The sequence below is a fragment of the Cibotium barometz genome, chromosome 15 (genome assembly GCF_041138505.1).
Source record: "Cibotium barometz isolate CiBa-2024 chromosome 15, ASM4113850v1, whole genome shotgun sequence".
Lineage (NCBI taxonomy): Eukaryota > Viridiplantae > Streptophyta > Polypodiopsida > Cyatheales > Cibotiaceae > Cibotium > Cibotium barometz.
The window spans coordinates 9511434-9526960 of NC_141060.1; the positions used below are offsets into that span (position 1 = coordinate 9511434).

At 42.4% G+C, this 15527-nt stretch overlaps 1 pseudogene; it reads left to right on the forward strand.

The window, feature by feature from the left end:
- The first annotated feature begins 13455 nt into the window (after window positions 1-13455).
- On the forward strand, window positions 13456-13602 carry LOC147630945 (signal recognition particle RNA; annotated as a pseudogene).
- Window positions 13603-15527: the final 1925 nt, after the last annotated feature.

The window sequence follows — 15527 nt, forward strand, 5'->3', positions numbered from 1 at the left end:
ACACACACGCAGGAGAAGGAAACCAAAGAGATAAGGCAAGAGCACTCTTCTATTCACAACACATGAGAATGAGGATTTTAGGGTTACATTTGACTCTTATAGGTGACTTGGCCGTTCACACTTGGGCGCCCATACATGGCCGACCGACCCTAACCCTTATCCTACTGATATCCAAGGTGCGCCTGTCATCGGCGATCACCCAATCCCTTCATCCTTAACATATGGTGCCGACAAGCCCGGCCCATGACTCAGAATATTTAAATTAATGACGTAAAATATAGTACGTCGCAATGTCCGCCATGGGTTAACAACTTCCTAGAGGTATCAAAATCGGTAGTTATGTACAAAAGAATGCCATAAATAATTTGAATGGATCCCCTATACATGCCAATAAGAAGACATTATCTAAAGTAGATTTTAGAGCTCATAAAGAAAGGGACTCCCATAATTGTTTCGAATTTTTCTTGTTTGAGAAAATAATATCTTTACTACCTTAAACTAGTAGTGCAAGTACACATTCTTACTATCATTAAATCTTGGTGAATCACTCTAGATCCAGTGATTGTTACAAACAATCAGATTTTTTAAATTACTCATTATCTTTCTTGATCAGCAAATGAGTATGCCTACACATTCAGTAGCAAGGAAAGATTAAAGTTTGATCTAAATAAGGTCCTAGAAGAGGACAATCTTCATGTTCCACTACCACAACCTTGGATGCATGCCCTCCTCCATGCATATAACTTTTGAGGATATGATCAACACAAATTTTTCAAGGCTGTTCTACTACCCGAGGTGCACCCTACCAGTAACTACAAACCTTGAGATCTATAGTAGATCCGAAGCCTCTAAGAAATAAAGAATCTACAATAGGTAGGGGGATGTTAATCCCATTTTGGGTTAGTTAAACATCTCTTCTCCACACATGAGAGATGCCTTGTAATAAGTGTCAAGAATGATTGTATAAAATGTTGTGTTATAAGAAAAGCTAGCCCAACGACGACGAAGCTCAATATAAGTTTTTGGGCACCACCATAATGAGAAAGCTCACTATAAATGTTTGGAAACCCAAGTGCGAATAAGGGCCAGATGTATACGTGTAACTTTTTCTCATTTTCAAGGGACAATCCTCCTTTATTCCAAATGAGTCTTGCTTGTCTGTTGCTTTTTGATGCTCTAGTCTTGTGTGTGAGAGAGAGTTAAGAGTAGTATGCATGATTCTTAGTGCATGTGCCTCTTCTCCATTGTGTAAGAGTAAGCAAGAGCGAGAGGATTAAGAGACCTTAGAGAAGCATGTGGAGATCCTTGTGGTGACAAAACAAGGAGTAGGATTAGGAGTAGGAGAAGCTAGCATCAACTAGTGAAGCTTGGAGTCTTCGAGAGATAGATATGAGCTCAGGAATTGACAAGTCCCCAAGATAAGTTAAGGTAAGCATAACTTGATGTTTGAGAAATCTCACAAAGAGTTGTGTAAGCCATAATAAGGTCTATTTATCAATACTCAAGAGAGAGAAGAGAAAAAGATCATATTTATGTCTATAGGAGACCCAAAGAGTCTATGAGACTAAAATATGTTTGATATGTTCCAAGAGTAAACTATGTGTTGGGTATGATCTATGACTCTAAAATCCTAGCTCCATGAGTACACTATGTGTTGAGTATGATCTATGACTAAAATCCTAGCGCCTAGGAGATTTGGTAGCCTTCCACAATGGCTTCCTTTCCCTAACAAAAATATTGCACAATGGGAGAGTATGTTGTATTATGAGAGAAATTAACTTATATGCTTCACACTCACTTAAACTATGTCCGACCGAGCACTTTAGGCTCATAAGAGGCCTAATGCTATTACAATGACTAGTCTCATAATATATCCATGAAGTACATCACTTAGGACTTCATCCTAACTTACTACCACATGCTCTTGAACCGGAAATTGCCATAAATACTCCATCACACCATTACGAGCGCCGGTCAAAGTTGTAGCTTTGGACACTATTTCTTGATATCTTGAATGTATGACTCTTTGGTGTATCTACCATGACTCCTTGATGTAAGCTGATGGCGGTTGCTCTTGTGTTAATCCTAGAATTGGATTAACATTCCCCCCTTCCTGATGATGATCGCATCCTCGGGCGGGGGGATAGGCCCCACACTTACACCATTGGCATGGTTGGTGAGATCTTGGGTGATATGCGGCCAGTGGGATAACAGGCTGTGTGACAGCCATTCTAGAGACTGGCATAGTTATAGCGCCAGCTCATTTAGTCGGGTTCACACTATAGAGAACCCGTGTATGTATTGGTTGAGTACCTTCCATATTATCGTGTACTCTTATCTTGTATATGGTGTGTTGAGTGTTGAGTAGAGAAGAAGAAGATTTTCAGCCTCTCACCTGGTGTGTTCTCCATTAGGGTTTTGTGAGTGTGTGTGTGTGTGCTTGCAAGAGCTCAAGCTCTCTTCTCCCCTACATGTTTTCATGGTATCAGAGCCTGGTTCGTGCTAAGGGCTGAACTGCAAAGCAAGAGAACCACAGGAAGCGGTACGAGGGTAAGAGCTTCAACTACTCTTCCCTATTGTGTTGGTGACTACACCCTTGTCGGGAGCTCTACGGGAGGCACCGGCAACGATCTCTGATTGAGGAGCTTTCTTCGCGGGAGTAAAGCTATAGGGCAACTATTCAGTCCTATCGGACTATAATTTCTGGGCCGAAAATGCGTTTCGGGCGCGTCTGGACCTCCATTTTTCAGAAAGCAGGCGATTTCGAGCACTATGGGTAAGTCATCGAGACTCTGCAGAATCTGTTTTAAGAACTGCAGGAAGACAGATTGACTGTGCAGACACTGTGGGTGCTGCAAAGAGGTCTACAGTTGCCATTGGGTGTATGTATGCACATTGAAGTCACTGGTTGTGACATTTGAGAGTACCGCTGTGCAAAAAATACTGCAGGTTGTGCAGAAAAACCAGAGTGCAGTTTCTGGTAAAATTGTGTGTTTGGCAAGATGTCTAATGATGGCATAACACAGATTGTGGCTGAGAAGCTGGATAGGAATAACTTCCATGCTTGGAGGTTCAGGTTGACGAATTTCCTGATGGGAAAAGGCTATTGGGACTACATAGAAGGTGAGCATGAAGAGGCACCGGAGATACCGGATATAAATCCGACTGCTGCTGCAGATGTGAAAGAGTTTAAAGACTAGAACCAAGGAGCCAGGAAGGTTATGTATTGGCTATCCATTAGTATACAGGACACCATGATTGGGCACATTCAGGATGCCAAGTCCCCCAAGGAGGCGTGGGACACCTTGGTAAAGCTCTATGAAACAAATACCAAGGCACGTAAGATACAGTTGAAGAATGAACTTCATACTGTGGAGAAAAAGAGCATGTCTGTGAATGATTATGCGTTGAAGATAAAGGGTATTGTGGAATCCCTTGCATCTATTGGTGTGTCAGTAGATGATGACAAGGTGGAAGTCTGTCTACGTGGTCTCGGGCCACAATACAAGGCGTTCAAGACGTCTATTCAGACTCGAGAAAACATTCCCAACTTTACAGATTTGGTGTCTATGCTGATTATCGAAGAGAAGAACTTGGGTGAAGACCAACAGTCTTCACAAAGCAAAAACAGTTGAGAGCAACAGGCCTTCTACACGAGTTCAGGAAGAGGACGAGGTAGAGGAGGCCGTGGATGCGGTCAAGGAGGTGGCCGAACAGGTAATCAGAATTATGGCCAGCACAGCAGCAGCAACAACAACAGTCCCAGAATCAACAACAACAACAACACGCAGGTGGAAGAGGCAAATTCTCAGAGGCAGGGGGAGTCAAAGAGGCCGTGGAAATTGGCAAAGGCAATATAATGATGCACGTGAATGCTATTATTGTGGTAAGCCTGGACATGTGCAGGCAGAATGTTATAAGAAGCAAGCTGACATGCAAAATGGGAAAGTGCAGCAAAACAACTATGCATCCTCCTCAAGCAGAAATAATGAGGACAATGAAAGGTTGTTTGTTATGCAGCATGTCGTGAATGCCATGTCTGAAAATGTTGATGCAGCACAAAAAGATAATGTATGGTATGTGGATTCAGGCGCTTCGAACCACATGACGAGTCATGGGGAGTGGTTCAAGGAGATGAAAAACCCAGAAAGACCAGGTTTTGTGGAAACAGGGGATGACACTGCTCATCCAATTGCCCACGTTGGAGATGTGCCATTGTCTATGCAGGATGGCAAAGTGAAGTACCTTGCAGATGTACTTCATGTACCGAACATAACAAAGAATCTGGTTTCAGTTGGCCAGATGATTGAGCAGGGTTTGCAGGTTCGGTTTAACCCTGATGGGTGTTATGTTGAAGATTTCAAAGACAAGTGCAGGTTGGTTGCAAAAGGCAACAGAGTGGGCAAAATGTTTACGTTGAATGTAGACATGCCTGAAATGAGTGCTGCGATGTTTGCAAATGGTTCAGGAATTGTTGCAGACACAGACATATGGCATAAAAGAATTGGACATGTGAATGTGCAGAGATTGAAGTCTATGCAGACAAAAGGAATTATGATAGGGCTGCCAAAATTTAAAGTGGAAGGTATGCAGAAAATATGTGAAGCATGCCAATTTGGGAAGCAAACAAAGCATGTGTTTCCACGTAATAGATACGTGAGCAGAAATGCACTAGATGTTGTGCATTCAGATGTATGGGGTCCTACGAAGACCATATCTATGGGAGGCTACAGGTACTATGTGACTTTCATTGATGACCACACAAGGAAAGTGTGGGTATATTTCATGAAGGAGAAGAGTGAGGTGTTCACTCACTTTCAGGATTTCAGAGTTTTGGTTGAAAAGCAAACAGGGAAATATGTAAAGTGCCTAAGGTCAGATGGAGGGGGAGAGCACTTCTCCAATGAGTTCTCTGAATTTTTGAAGAAGAATGGTATTCAGAGACAGTTTACATGCAGATACACTCCGCAACAAAATGGAGTTGCTGAGCGAAAAAACAGGCACATTGCTGAGATTGCGCGAGCATTGATGGAAGAGAAGAATATGCCGCATTGCTATTGGACTGAGCGAAAAAACAGGCACATTGCTGAGATTGCGCGAGCATTGATGGAAGAGAAGAATATGCCGCATTGCTATTGGACTGAGGCTGTTTCTACAGCAGTAGTATACATCATGAACAGGACTCCAACTGCAACCATACATGATGTAAACTCCAGAGGAGAGGTTTACTGGCAGAAAACCAGATTTGTCTCATCTGAAAGTCTTTGGATGCATTGCATATGTGCATGTGCCAAATGAGCTGAGAACTAAGCTGGACCCGAAAGCTGAAAAATGTGTGTTTATTGGATATTCCCTTGAGCAAAAGGGATACAGGTGTTATAACCCTGCTACACGTGAGCTGAGGGTAAGCAGGGATGTTGTGTTTGATGAGATGAGCAGTTGGTATGTTGCTGAAAAAGAAGCTGTTGGGGCTGATGTGAGTGGAAGTGTGGTTGCACAGAATGCAGGTCAGCAATCACAGTCTTTGAGTGGACCAGGAGAGTCCTCATCTAGTGGGTCTGTTGATAGACCATGGAGTGGCAGGCTGCGTCATAATACCAGCCCTGCAAATGTGATTACTACATCACGTAAAGGAAAAGAGAAAGTGGTTGAGCCCCTTGGTATGCCTGACATTTCTGCAGGGCATTCTCATGTTGATGGAGAGTCTAGTGGCTCAGATATGAGCCTTGATGAGGAGCTTGGGATCCCAACTATGAGAACACCTGGTGTAAAGAAGGCTATGGAAGCCATGAATGAAAAGCTGCGAAGATCTGGTAGAGTGAAGAACCCTGTGCAGAGGTTTACTTATGATGGTTATGTGGCACATCACTATGCATATATGGCAAAGGTTGTGCAGGTTGTTGAGCCCACATGCATTGATGAGGCTGTTGGAAATGTGTGTTGGGAGAGAGCTATGGATGAAGAGATGGATGCACTATATGGAAATGAAACTTGGGATTTAGTGCAATTGCCTGAAGGCAAGAAAGCCATTGGATGCAAGTGGGTGTACAAAGTTAAACATAACAGTGATGGAAGCATAAACAAGTACAAGGCTAGATTGGTAGCCAAAGGATATGCGCAGACATATGGGATTGATTATGAGGAAACTTTCAGCCCAGTTGCCAAGATGGCAACGGTGAGAGTTGTGATAGCAGTGGCTGCGTCAAAGCAATGGTCTTTACATCAGATGGATGTAAAGAATGCATTCTTGCATGGGGATTTGCAAGAAGAGGTGTATATGTTGCAGCCACCTGGTTATGAGGATGTGGGTCACCCCGAGTATGTTTGCAGGTTGAGAACGCCTTGTATGGCTTAAAACAAGCACCAAGAGCATGGTCTGACAAGATTTCTGAATATCTTGTCACTATTGGCTTTCATGTAGCCAATGTAGATTCTCATTGTATGTGAGACATGGTGATAGAGGAGTTGTGCTTGTTGTCATCTATGTAGATGACTTGATCATTACGGGGGACCATGATGCAGAGATCTTTGATGTAAAGATCCTGCTTAGACAGAAGTTCGAGATGAAGGATCTGGGGGAGCTGAGGTATTTCTTGGGCATTGAGGTGATTAGGTCACCACATGGTATTGGATTACTGCAGAGACAGTATGGCTTGGACATGTTGTCCAAGTATGGTATGACAGGCTGTAAGCCTATTTCTGTGCCATTGGATCAGAATGGCAAGTTGAGTGCAGATTTAGGAGAGATCTTGGAGGATCCTACTATGCAAACAGCATGGCTAAACTTATTCTCCATAGTATAAGTTTTTGTATGAAAGTTTTGTGTGTACATGAGCATATTTATATCTTTAGTGCACATTATGTTTTCTTATATGCTTTGCCCGTGAAGAGAATCTCAAAATCAATTTTAGACATAGGTCTATTTATCAATGCTACCCAAGAGATCATATTAATGTCTACAAAATAGTTAAAGGGTCTATGTGAGAATGAAATATGTCACATATGATCGTTAGGTATGATCCACCATGAGACAAAAATCCTAGCTCCTAGGAGATTTGGAAGACTTCTAATGTCTTCTTTTTCCTGATGAATATCCTAGCTCCTAGGAGCGAGGGTACAGAATGCTTGATTCACTATTTGAGTGAGATTTCATATTTGAGGTAAGCTAAATCAAGATGCCATCTCAAGCATGACTAAACTTATTCTCGACAGTGTAAGCTTTTGTGTGAAAGTTTTGTCGTATACTTTGCCCCAGAGTGAATCTCAAAATCAAGTAAAGACATAGGCCTATTTATTAATATTGAAGTGAGAGAGAAACAAAAAAAGGTATGTTGTCGACAAACCCCTCTTCCCCACCATAGCCGCCCCCCAAAAATAAAAATAAAAGTTATAATGTACACCCTATCAAAGTTACAATAAGCATGACCTCATATTTGAGCAATCTCACAAAAAGTGGTGCAGGCCATAACAATACTCAAGAGAGAGTGAAAAAAAGATCATATAAATGTCTACGAGAGACCCAAAGTGTCTATAAGACTAAATGATGTTATATATGATCCATGAGTAAATTGTATGCTGGGTATGATCTATGAGACTAAAATCCTAGCTCCTAGGAGATTTGTAAAGCTTCGCAACGGCTTCTGTTATGGCTCACCCTAACCCTCCTTGAAACACATCCAAAAAGACATGACCTCGTGAACCACAACTCGCGTGAGGAACTTTCCAACGGCAGAGCTCGTAACCCTTGAGGTCTCCAAGCTCTACAACTCCTTAAGCAGCAATTCCACCGTGTCGCGAGCGCCACGTTGCACTATGGGTCCTCGTCCCTCCTCTCACCTCACTTCACTCACACACACTCACTAGTATGCATTAGGGAGAGAGATTAGCAAGAGCAAGACGCAATTGCACAATCGGAGAGTATGTTGTATTATGAGAGAAATTCACTTATATACATGGCCATAAGTGTTCACACTCACTTAAGCTATGGCTGGCCGGATACTTTAGGCTCATAAGAGGCCTAATGCTATTACAATGGATAATCTCATATATTATCCATGAAGTAAATCACTTAGGACTTCATCCTAACTTGTTACCACACGCTCTTGAAGTGGGAATCACCATCACCCGTCCAAGTTGTAGCTTTGGACACTATTGCTTCATATCTTGAATGTATGACCCTTTGGTGTATCTACCGTGACTCCTTGATGTAAGATACTGCGGTAGCTCTTATTAATCCTAGAATTGGATTAACAACTTCCTTTTCCTAAGGAAACTCCTAGCTCCTAGGAGGGAGGGCGAACACTTGATTTAAATAGAAAGACTCTCATTTGCTAGTTTTAATTTAGACTTCTCTAGGAAAATTCTAATGTTTTTGAGATTTTATATGAAAGTTTTGTTATGTACATTATTTATATCTTTAATACACATTACATTTTCTTCTATAATAGGAGGGAGGGAAAAGAACGCTTGATTCAAATGGGAGACTGTCATTTTGCTATTTTTTCCCTAGGAAGATTATTATATTTTTTAAGCTTCATATTATTTAGTATAAGGTGTTTTCTCCCACCCCCGCCACCATCAACTTCATATCGTACCACCCATGATGGAATCATCAGTTTATTAGAATGTTTGTTCAATAAATGATCTTCTCACCACATGGGTACCTAGAAAGAGAGACATATTGACATTAGAAACAACCTTTTGCATAGAAAGGAGGGACCTCCCATTCTAACTGTGAAATGAACCTGGATTGTGTTTTCTGGTTTGTTGGTGTGATTGAGATTCCATCTTTGAGCTAGTAAGCCAAACCAAGATGATGCCATCTTAACAAGCATGATGCTAGAGAGAGAGAGAGAGAGAGAGAGAGAGAGAGAGAGAGAGAGAGAGAGAAGGTACGTTGTAACGTGGGCTTCACAAAGAGTGGTGCAAGCCATAACAAGGCGTTGATTTAACAATACTCAAGAGAGAGTTGCGTGAAAGTTTTTTCACGTGTACTTTGTCTCGGAGAGAATCACAAAATCAGGTTTAGACATAGGCCTATTTATGAATGCTGGAGAGAGAGAGAGAGAGAGAGAGAGAGAGAGAGAGAGAGAGAGAGAGAGAGAGAGAGAGGGTACGTGGTCGACAAAAGCCCTCCCCCTTCTTTTTCATTGTACCAACCTATTATGGAGTTAGCCCAATGTTAAAACTATTGTAACATGGGCTTATAAATAAATGATGTCTCGACAACCCCACATGAGCATGTGTGTGTGTGTGTGTGGGGGGGGGGAGAGAGAGAGAGAGAGAGAGAGAGAGAGAGAGAGAGAGAGAGAGACATTAGGGAAAACCTTTCGGGTTTGGTGAGTGACGGAGATTCCATGTTTGAATTCAAGATGCCATCTCAAGCATGACTAATCGAGAGTGTAAGTTTTGCATCGTGTAAGTTTTTGTCATGTACATGTGCTCAAGCTTATGTATGTATATCTTTAGTGCAACATCACGTTCCCTTATGTCCTGGAGGGAATCTGAAAATCAAGTTTAGACATAGGCATATATATCAATACTCCTAAAGGTGGTCTATCCCTAGTTGATTACGTTGTGAAGAGAGTGTGGCTAAGAGAAAGGATCTCAAGGCTTATCATACAATAATCGAAGGGATTCATTCCACATGCCAGGAGCATCATCATCAGTCAATGATCACACATTGCTTGATGCCTTGTTTTGTAATGGTACTACACACACATTGAGAAAGAATACATATATATGCGTATGCATGATAATGCGGCACGTTCCTTCGTTTTTACAAAAAGGATTATTATGATTTAAAAAAAACTAGAATCCTTAGGTACCCTTATCCTCTTGATTGCTTGCACCTGTCCATTGTCCAATGTACTTTGAAAGAACGTGTATACTTCCTTCCATTCACGTATAATTATCTTGAAGCACGATGGACACTGCAACCCATACCATTTCTGGTCTGTTCCTCACAGCTCTTCGTATGCGTGTCTTTCTCAAGTATATATGAATAGCTTATAGAGCTTGAACGAGCATGAACATTAAGCCTATGATTATACTCGACGTGAGGAATCGTTGGACATCGATAGAGAAGAGTACATCACAAGGTAGATAATTCCAAATTCATTACGACATTTGAATCTGAGTTACATGTCATTCATCAAGTCATAAGATTTTCGAGCTCGTTTGTGTGAGTGAAGTCGATCATTAGTCCTACGTATTGATTTGTGTGATACAAAACTCATTTTCAAATGTGGTAATGAATTTGTAATTTTCCAATTTGTGAGGTACTTTTGAATCCCTATGGAACATAAGAACAGGCTTCAAGCTCATCAATTTGCGAATGTCAGTCTAGCATTTCTTCCAAGTATGCTTTCAGATTCATGTTCATTCGAGCATCTCAAATATGCTCTATGCCCAAGCACTCACACAATCTTGTTTTACAAGCTTCAGAGCATGGAGTGCACTTGGTTTTGATGAGATGATGATGATGTGTGTGTGTGTGTGTGTGTGTGTGCGTGAGAGAGAGAGAGAGAGAGAGAGAAAGAGAGATGTACCTACTTGCGTTTATGCACCCGTGTGTCAACACAGCAAAAAGCACAAGCTCTAATCAACCTGTATAGGCTTTGTGATTGTAGTGGTTGGACCTTTCAACACACACATCCATCGATTGCCGATCCTTCTTGCCTATGTTGCTTTCTAGCTTCTTGCGCTCTACTGGGGTTGTGCGCTTTGCTTGCTTTCTCTCACATAAATACCACGTTAATGTTCCTCTTGTATGTAAGGAACTTTGATGATATGCCCGGTGTGCTTGTTGATTCTCACACAAAAAAAACGAGGAGAAGTTGAAATCCACAAGAAAACCCACGAATCACAGGTTGCCAAAATCCATCTTCTTTGTAGACACGCTTGGTGTCACAATGCTTTTTAGCAAAGAGAACTTTGGTGATATGCTCAGGGTGTTTTTGATTCACACACAAAAAAACGAGGAGAAGTTGAAATCCCCAAGAAAACCCACGAATCGCAAGTTGCCAAAATCCATCTTTCTTCTTGGTGTCGCACGGAAAAGCTTTTTAGCAAAGAGGCAACATCATCGTCTTCTTCGTATGGGTGTCTTTCTCAAGTATATATGAACAACTTATAGAGCTTGAACGAGCATGAACATCAAACCTATGATTATACTCGACATGAGGAATCACTGGACATTGATAGAGCAGAGTACATCGCAAGGTAGATAATTCCAACTTTCATCGCAAGGTAGATACTTCCAACTTTCATTACCACATTTGAATCACAGTTACATGTCATTCATCAAGTCATAAAATTTTCGAGCTCGTTTGTATGAGTGAAGTATTAAAGAAAACCATACATAAATTATGGCGAGTTGGCACAGTTCTCCCCGAAATTCAATAAACATAGGAGAACGTGCCCTTCCCCCATTTCCCAAATAGCAATTTCGATATTGAAAGTGGACCAAAACACCTTCAGTGTTGAAGGCGGCCATTAGTCCTACGTATTGATTTGTGTGATACAAAACTCATTTTCAAATGTGGCAATCAATTTGTAATTTTCCGATTTGCGAGGTACTTTTGAATCCCTATGGAATATAAGAACAGGCTTCAAGCTCATCAATTGCGAATGTCAGTCTAGCATTTCTTCCAAGTATGCTTTCAGATTCATGTTCATTCGAGCATTTCAAATATGCTCTACACTACACGAAGTATCTTGCCCAAGCACTCACACAATCTAGTTTTACGAGCATGGAGTGCATTTGGTTTTGATGATGATAATGTGTGTGTGTGTCTGCGTGAGAGAGAGAGAGTACCTACTTGCGTTTATGCACCGGTGTCAGCACACCAAAAAGCACAAGCTCTAATCGACCTGTACAGGCTTTGTGATTGTAGTGGTTGGACCTTTCAACACACACATCCATCGATTGTAGTGGTTGGACCTTTCAACACACACATCCATGGATTTTGCCGATCCTTCTTGCCTATGTTGCTTTCTAGCTTCTTGCGCTCTATTGGGGTTGTGCGCTTCGCTTGCTTTCTCTCACATAAATACCACGTTAATGTTCCTCTTGTATGTAAGGAACTTTGATGATATGCCCGGTGTGCTTGTTGATTCACACAAAAAAACGAGGAGAAGTTGAAATCCACAAGAAAACCCACGAATCACAGGTTGCCAAAATCCATCTTCTTTGTAGACACGCTTGGTGTCGCGATGCTTTTTAGCAAAGAGAACTTTGGTGATATGCTCAGGGTGCTTTTGATTCACACACAAAAAAACGAGGAGAAGTTGAAATCCCCAAGAAAACCCACGAATCGCAAGTTGCCAAAATCCATCTTTCTTCTTGGTGTCACGCGGCGATGCTTTTTAGCAAAGAGGCAACATCGTCTTCGCTGAGCTTTCATGGAAGCAAGAACCACCGCTCTCTTTCTATCTCCTACACGAAGGCGAGAGGCTTTCATGTGGGGCTCACCAAAAATATGAGGGCTCTTTTGTTGGGACCAAGCACCGCGTAGAGTCTCACTCGATCAGAAAGCTGGAAACCCCATTGTTTCTCATAAAATACACACAAGCTTTTTACATCAATCAGCGCAGCATATCGCCCCAAGATTATTGTGCGCGAGCTTTTGAAGGAAAGTTTTTTGAGCTATTTTTAGGAAGCTTGTTATTTAACGAGCTTTTCAAGAAATTTCGGTAATTTATTTTTATTAACATGCCACGTGGTTTTCTCTCCTTTCATGCTTTTTTGCAAAGATGTTAGGCTACCCAAGGTAAGGAAAATCCCAAGCTCATGGACAAGAGAAGGGAGGTTAAGTCCCACACCGAGAGTAGGATGTGGGACATAGGTCGATTTATCAACGAGAGAGAGAGAGAGAGAGAGAGAGAGAGAGAGAGGATCATTTTAATGTGTAGAAAATACTTAAAGGGTCTATGTGAGACTAAAATATGTCATATATGATCGTTAGGGATGATCCACCTCGAGACTGAAAAACGTAGCTCCTAGGAGATCTAAAGACTGTTAATGGCTTCTTTTTCCTGCTCCGCTGGCGAATATCGTAGCTCTTAGGAGGGCGGGCAAAGAACGCTTGATTCAAATGGGAGACCGTCATTTTGCTATTGTTTTTCCTAGCAGTATCATCAGCCCCACCACCAACGACGACCGATGTCGCACGATGACTTGTTTTGTTTTATTATTATTATTATGTTGATTAAAGAAAAAAGAAAAATCCCAAGCTCATGGTGGGCAAGAGAGAAAAGGGAGGGAGGTTTATTATTAGTCCCACATCGAGAGTAGGATGTAAAACGCTTAACCTAGAGGATGCCAAACGGGAACCAGCAAGAGCTTCATCCCGGGTGCAGTAGCGCCTTCGATCCGCGTCAGCGGAGGGACGTGGGCTGGGATCGGACGCGTGGCGCCGCTGTGCAGGACCGGTTGCTGGCACATCTTGTGGCGCGCCCATCTCCAAGCCTGGAGTGGAGGTATTGGCACCTTGCCGGAGGGTGAGGTTGTCTGCCATTCCCTGCAGTGGGGGGGACCGCGTGTCAGGCCGGGAACGGAGCAACGATTACCCCCCTCTCCCGGCAGTGGAGGGATAACGCCAGCCCTCGTGCGGCTGCCGACCATCCTCACGCCGCCGCCACTGCGAACCCCAGCCTTTTTCTAATTCTCTTTTCCAATTAATTATTTAAATATATCTTTTTATTAGAAAAACAAAAATAAAAAGTAACTTCTCCCTGCTGCTTGCAGACACCCTGAAGAGCGATAGAGGAGAGCGCTCGCTCTTCTTCTATAGAGAGAGAGAGAGAGAGAGAGAGAGAGAGAGGTACCAGTTTTTCTTTTGCGTTTTTGTTTGGTTGTGGGTCTTTTTGTTTGCAGGGACAAAAACGACTCGGGCACAGAGCTATAGCTAGGCACCCACCTTGGTGGATATATATATATATGTAATGCCAATCGTGGCTTTTTGGCCATAGCTCAAAAGGTAGGTGTCAGTTGGCTAGCTGGGCCGCATGGCAAGGAAGAAGCCATGTTTGTTTTGTTTGTTTTTTTGGGGGTTTAAGGGGGCTTCTCCCATGCCACATTGTCATACATGTCAGAAAAGACACCCCCTACTGTTTGTTGGTGGCTGGCGGTTGTGGAGTACATGATGCTGAGATTGCTAAAAAGAGGGGACTCTGGTGGACAGAGAGCTCAACACCACAGTAAGTCTCAGACAAGCTTTTGGATTTTGTGGACTGCACTGATTGTAGGCAGGCATGGGCATGATCAAAGCGCATTAAGTACAAGCATTTCAAGGGTGTCTTGAGAAATGCTGTCTCACGTTTGTTGGCAGCTTGGGGAAGCATACAAGCATAGACATTGGCCACTAAAGCCACGTTCAAGGAGGTCCATCACACGGACATCGTGTTGGATCCAGGCCTTGCAAGGGCTAGTAGGCCCGGCAACCACATACTGAGGCGACCGCGACCAAGAGTCCAGTTGTTGTTGCAACCATACATGGATGGAGGCTTTGGTTCTGTGGGCGACCACAACCACCACACATTTGAGGGGACCTTCACAATCATTGGGCTGGAACTCGGCTACAGGGGACCTGAAGCTATTGAGACAGCGCAGGAATCAAATCCCTTTCTCCTTATTTATCACTCCATGGCTATGGTGTGAGCTAATGAAGGTATTCTTCACTGCAGAGATGAAACCTCTTACCAATTGGACTACCACCCTGTTGTTGGCAATATGAGAGCTTTTGGAAACAGGTTTTGATGTTTGCAACATCCATATTCTAAAAAAGAATGGCAAGCTCAGGGCATGCGTGGATTTGAAGAAGGTCAGTGTGGCAATGCGGACACATCATTGCCCTTAGCATATATTGAGCATGTTTTGGAAAGAGTGGTAGTAGGGGGGGGGGGGCAGAAGCTTACAACTTTTTGGATGCATTTTGGGATACAATCAAGTGTCCATGGCCCCTAACGATCAATATAAAATAGTATTCACAACAACTACATGGGGAACGTTTCCTTACAAAGTCATGCCGTTCAGCTTGACCAATGCTCTGGTGATATTCCAGAGGTTAATGTGTACTACATTCAAAGACTACTTACAAAAGTGGTTGGAAATATTTATAGATGATCTCTGTGCACATTTACGATGGAAGGCAAACTCAGATTGCCTAAGAAAGATATCTCAAAGTAAAATTTGAATTGCATATCCTTGAACCCTTTGAAGTGTCAATTCTGGGTAAAACATGGTGTGATATTGGGTCACATAGTGTCAAAAAATGGTATTTCAATTGATGAGAGTAAAGTGAAACTAATTCTAAAACTACTACCACCCAAAGAAGTTTAATGACTCATGCGTCACATGGGCTATTATAGTAGACTTATTATCGCAGTTTACACTGAGATAGTATGTGCACTATATAGGTTACTCATAATGGACCAAGGACTATTAAGAAGGCATACAATGAATTGAAAAAGGCTTTGGCAAGTGCACCTATTTTCAGACCACCTAATTGGGACTTGATCTTTCA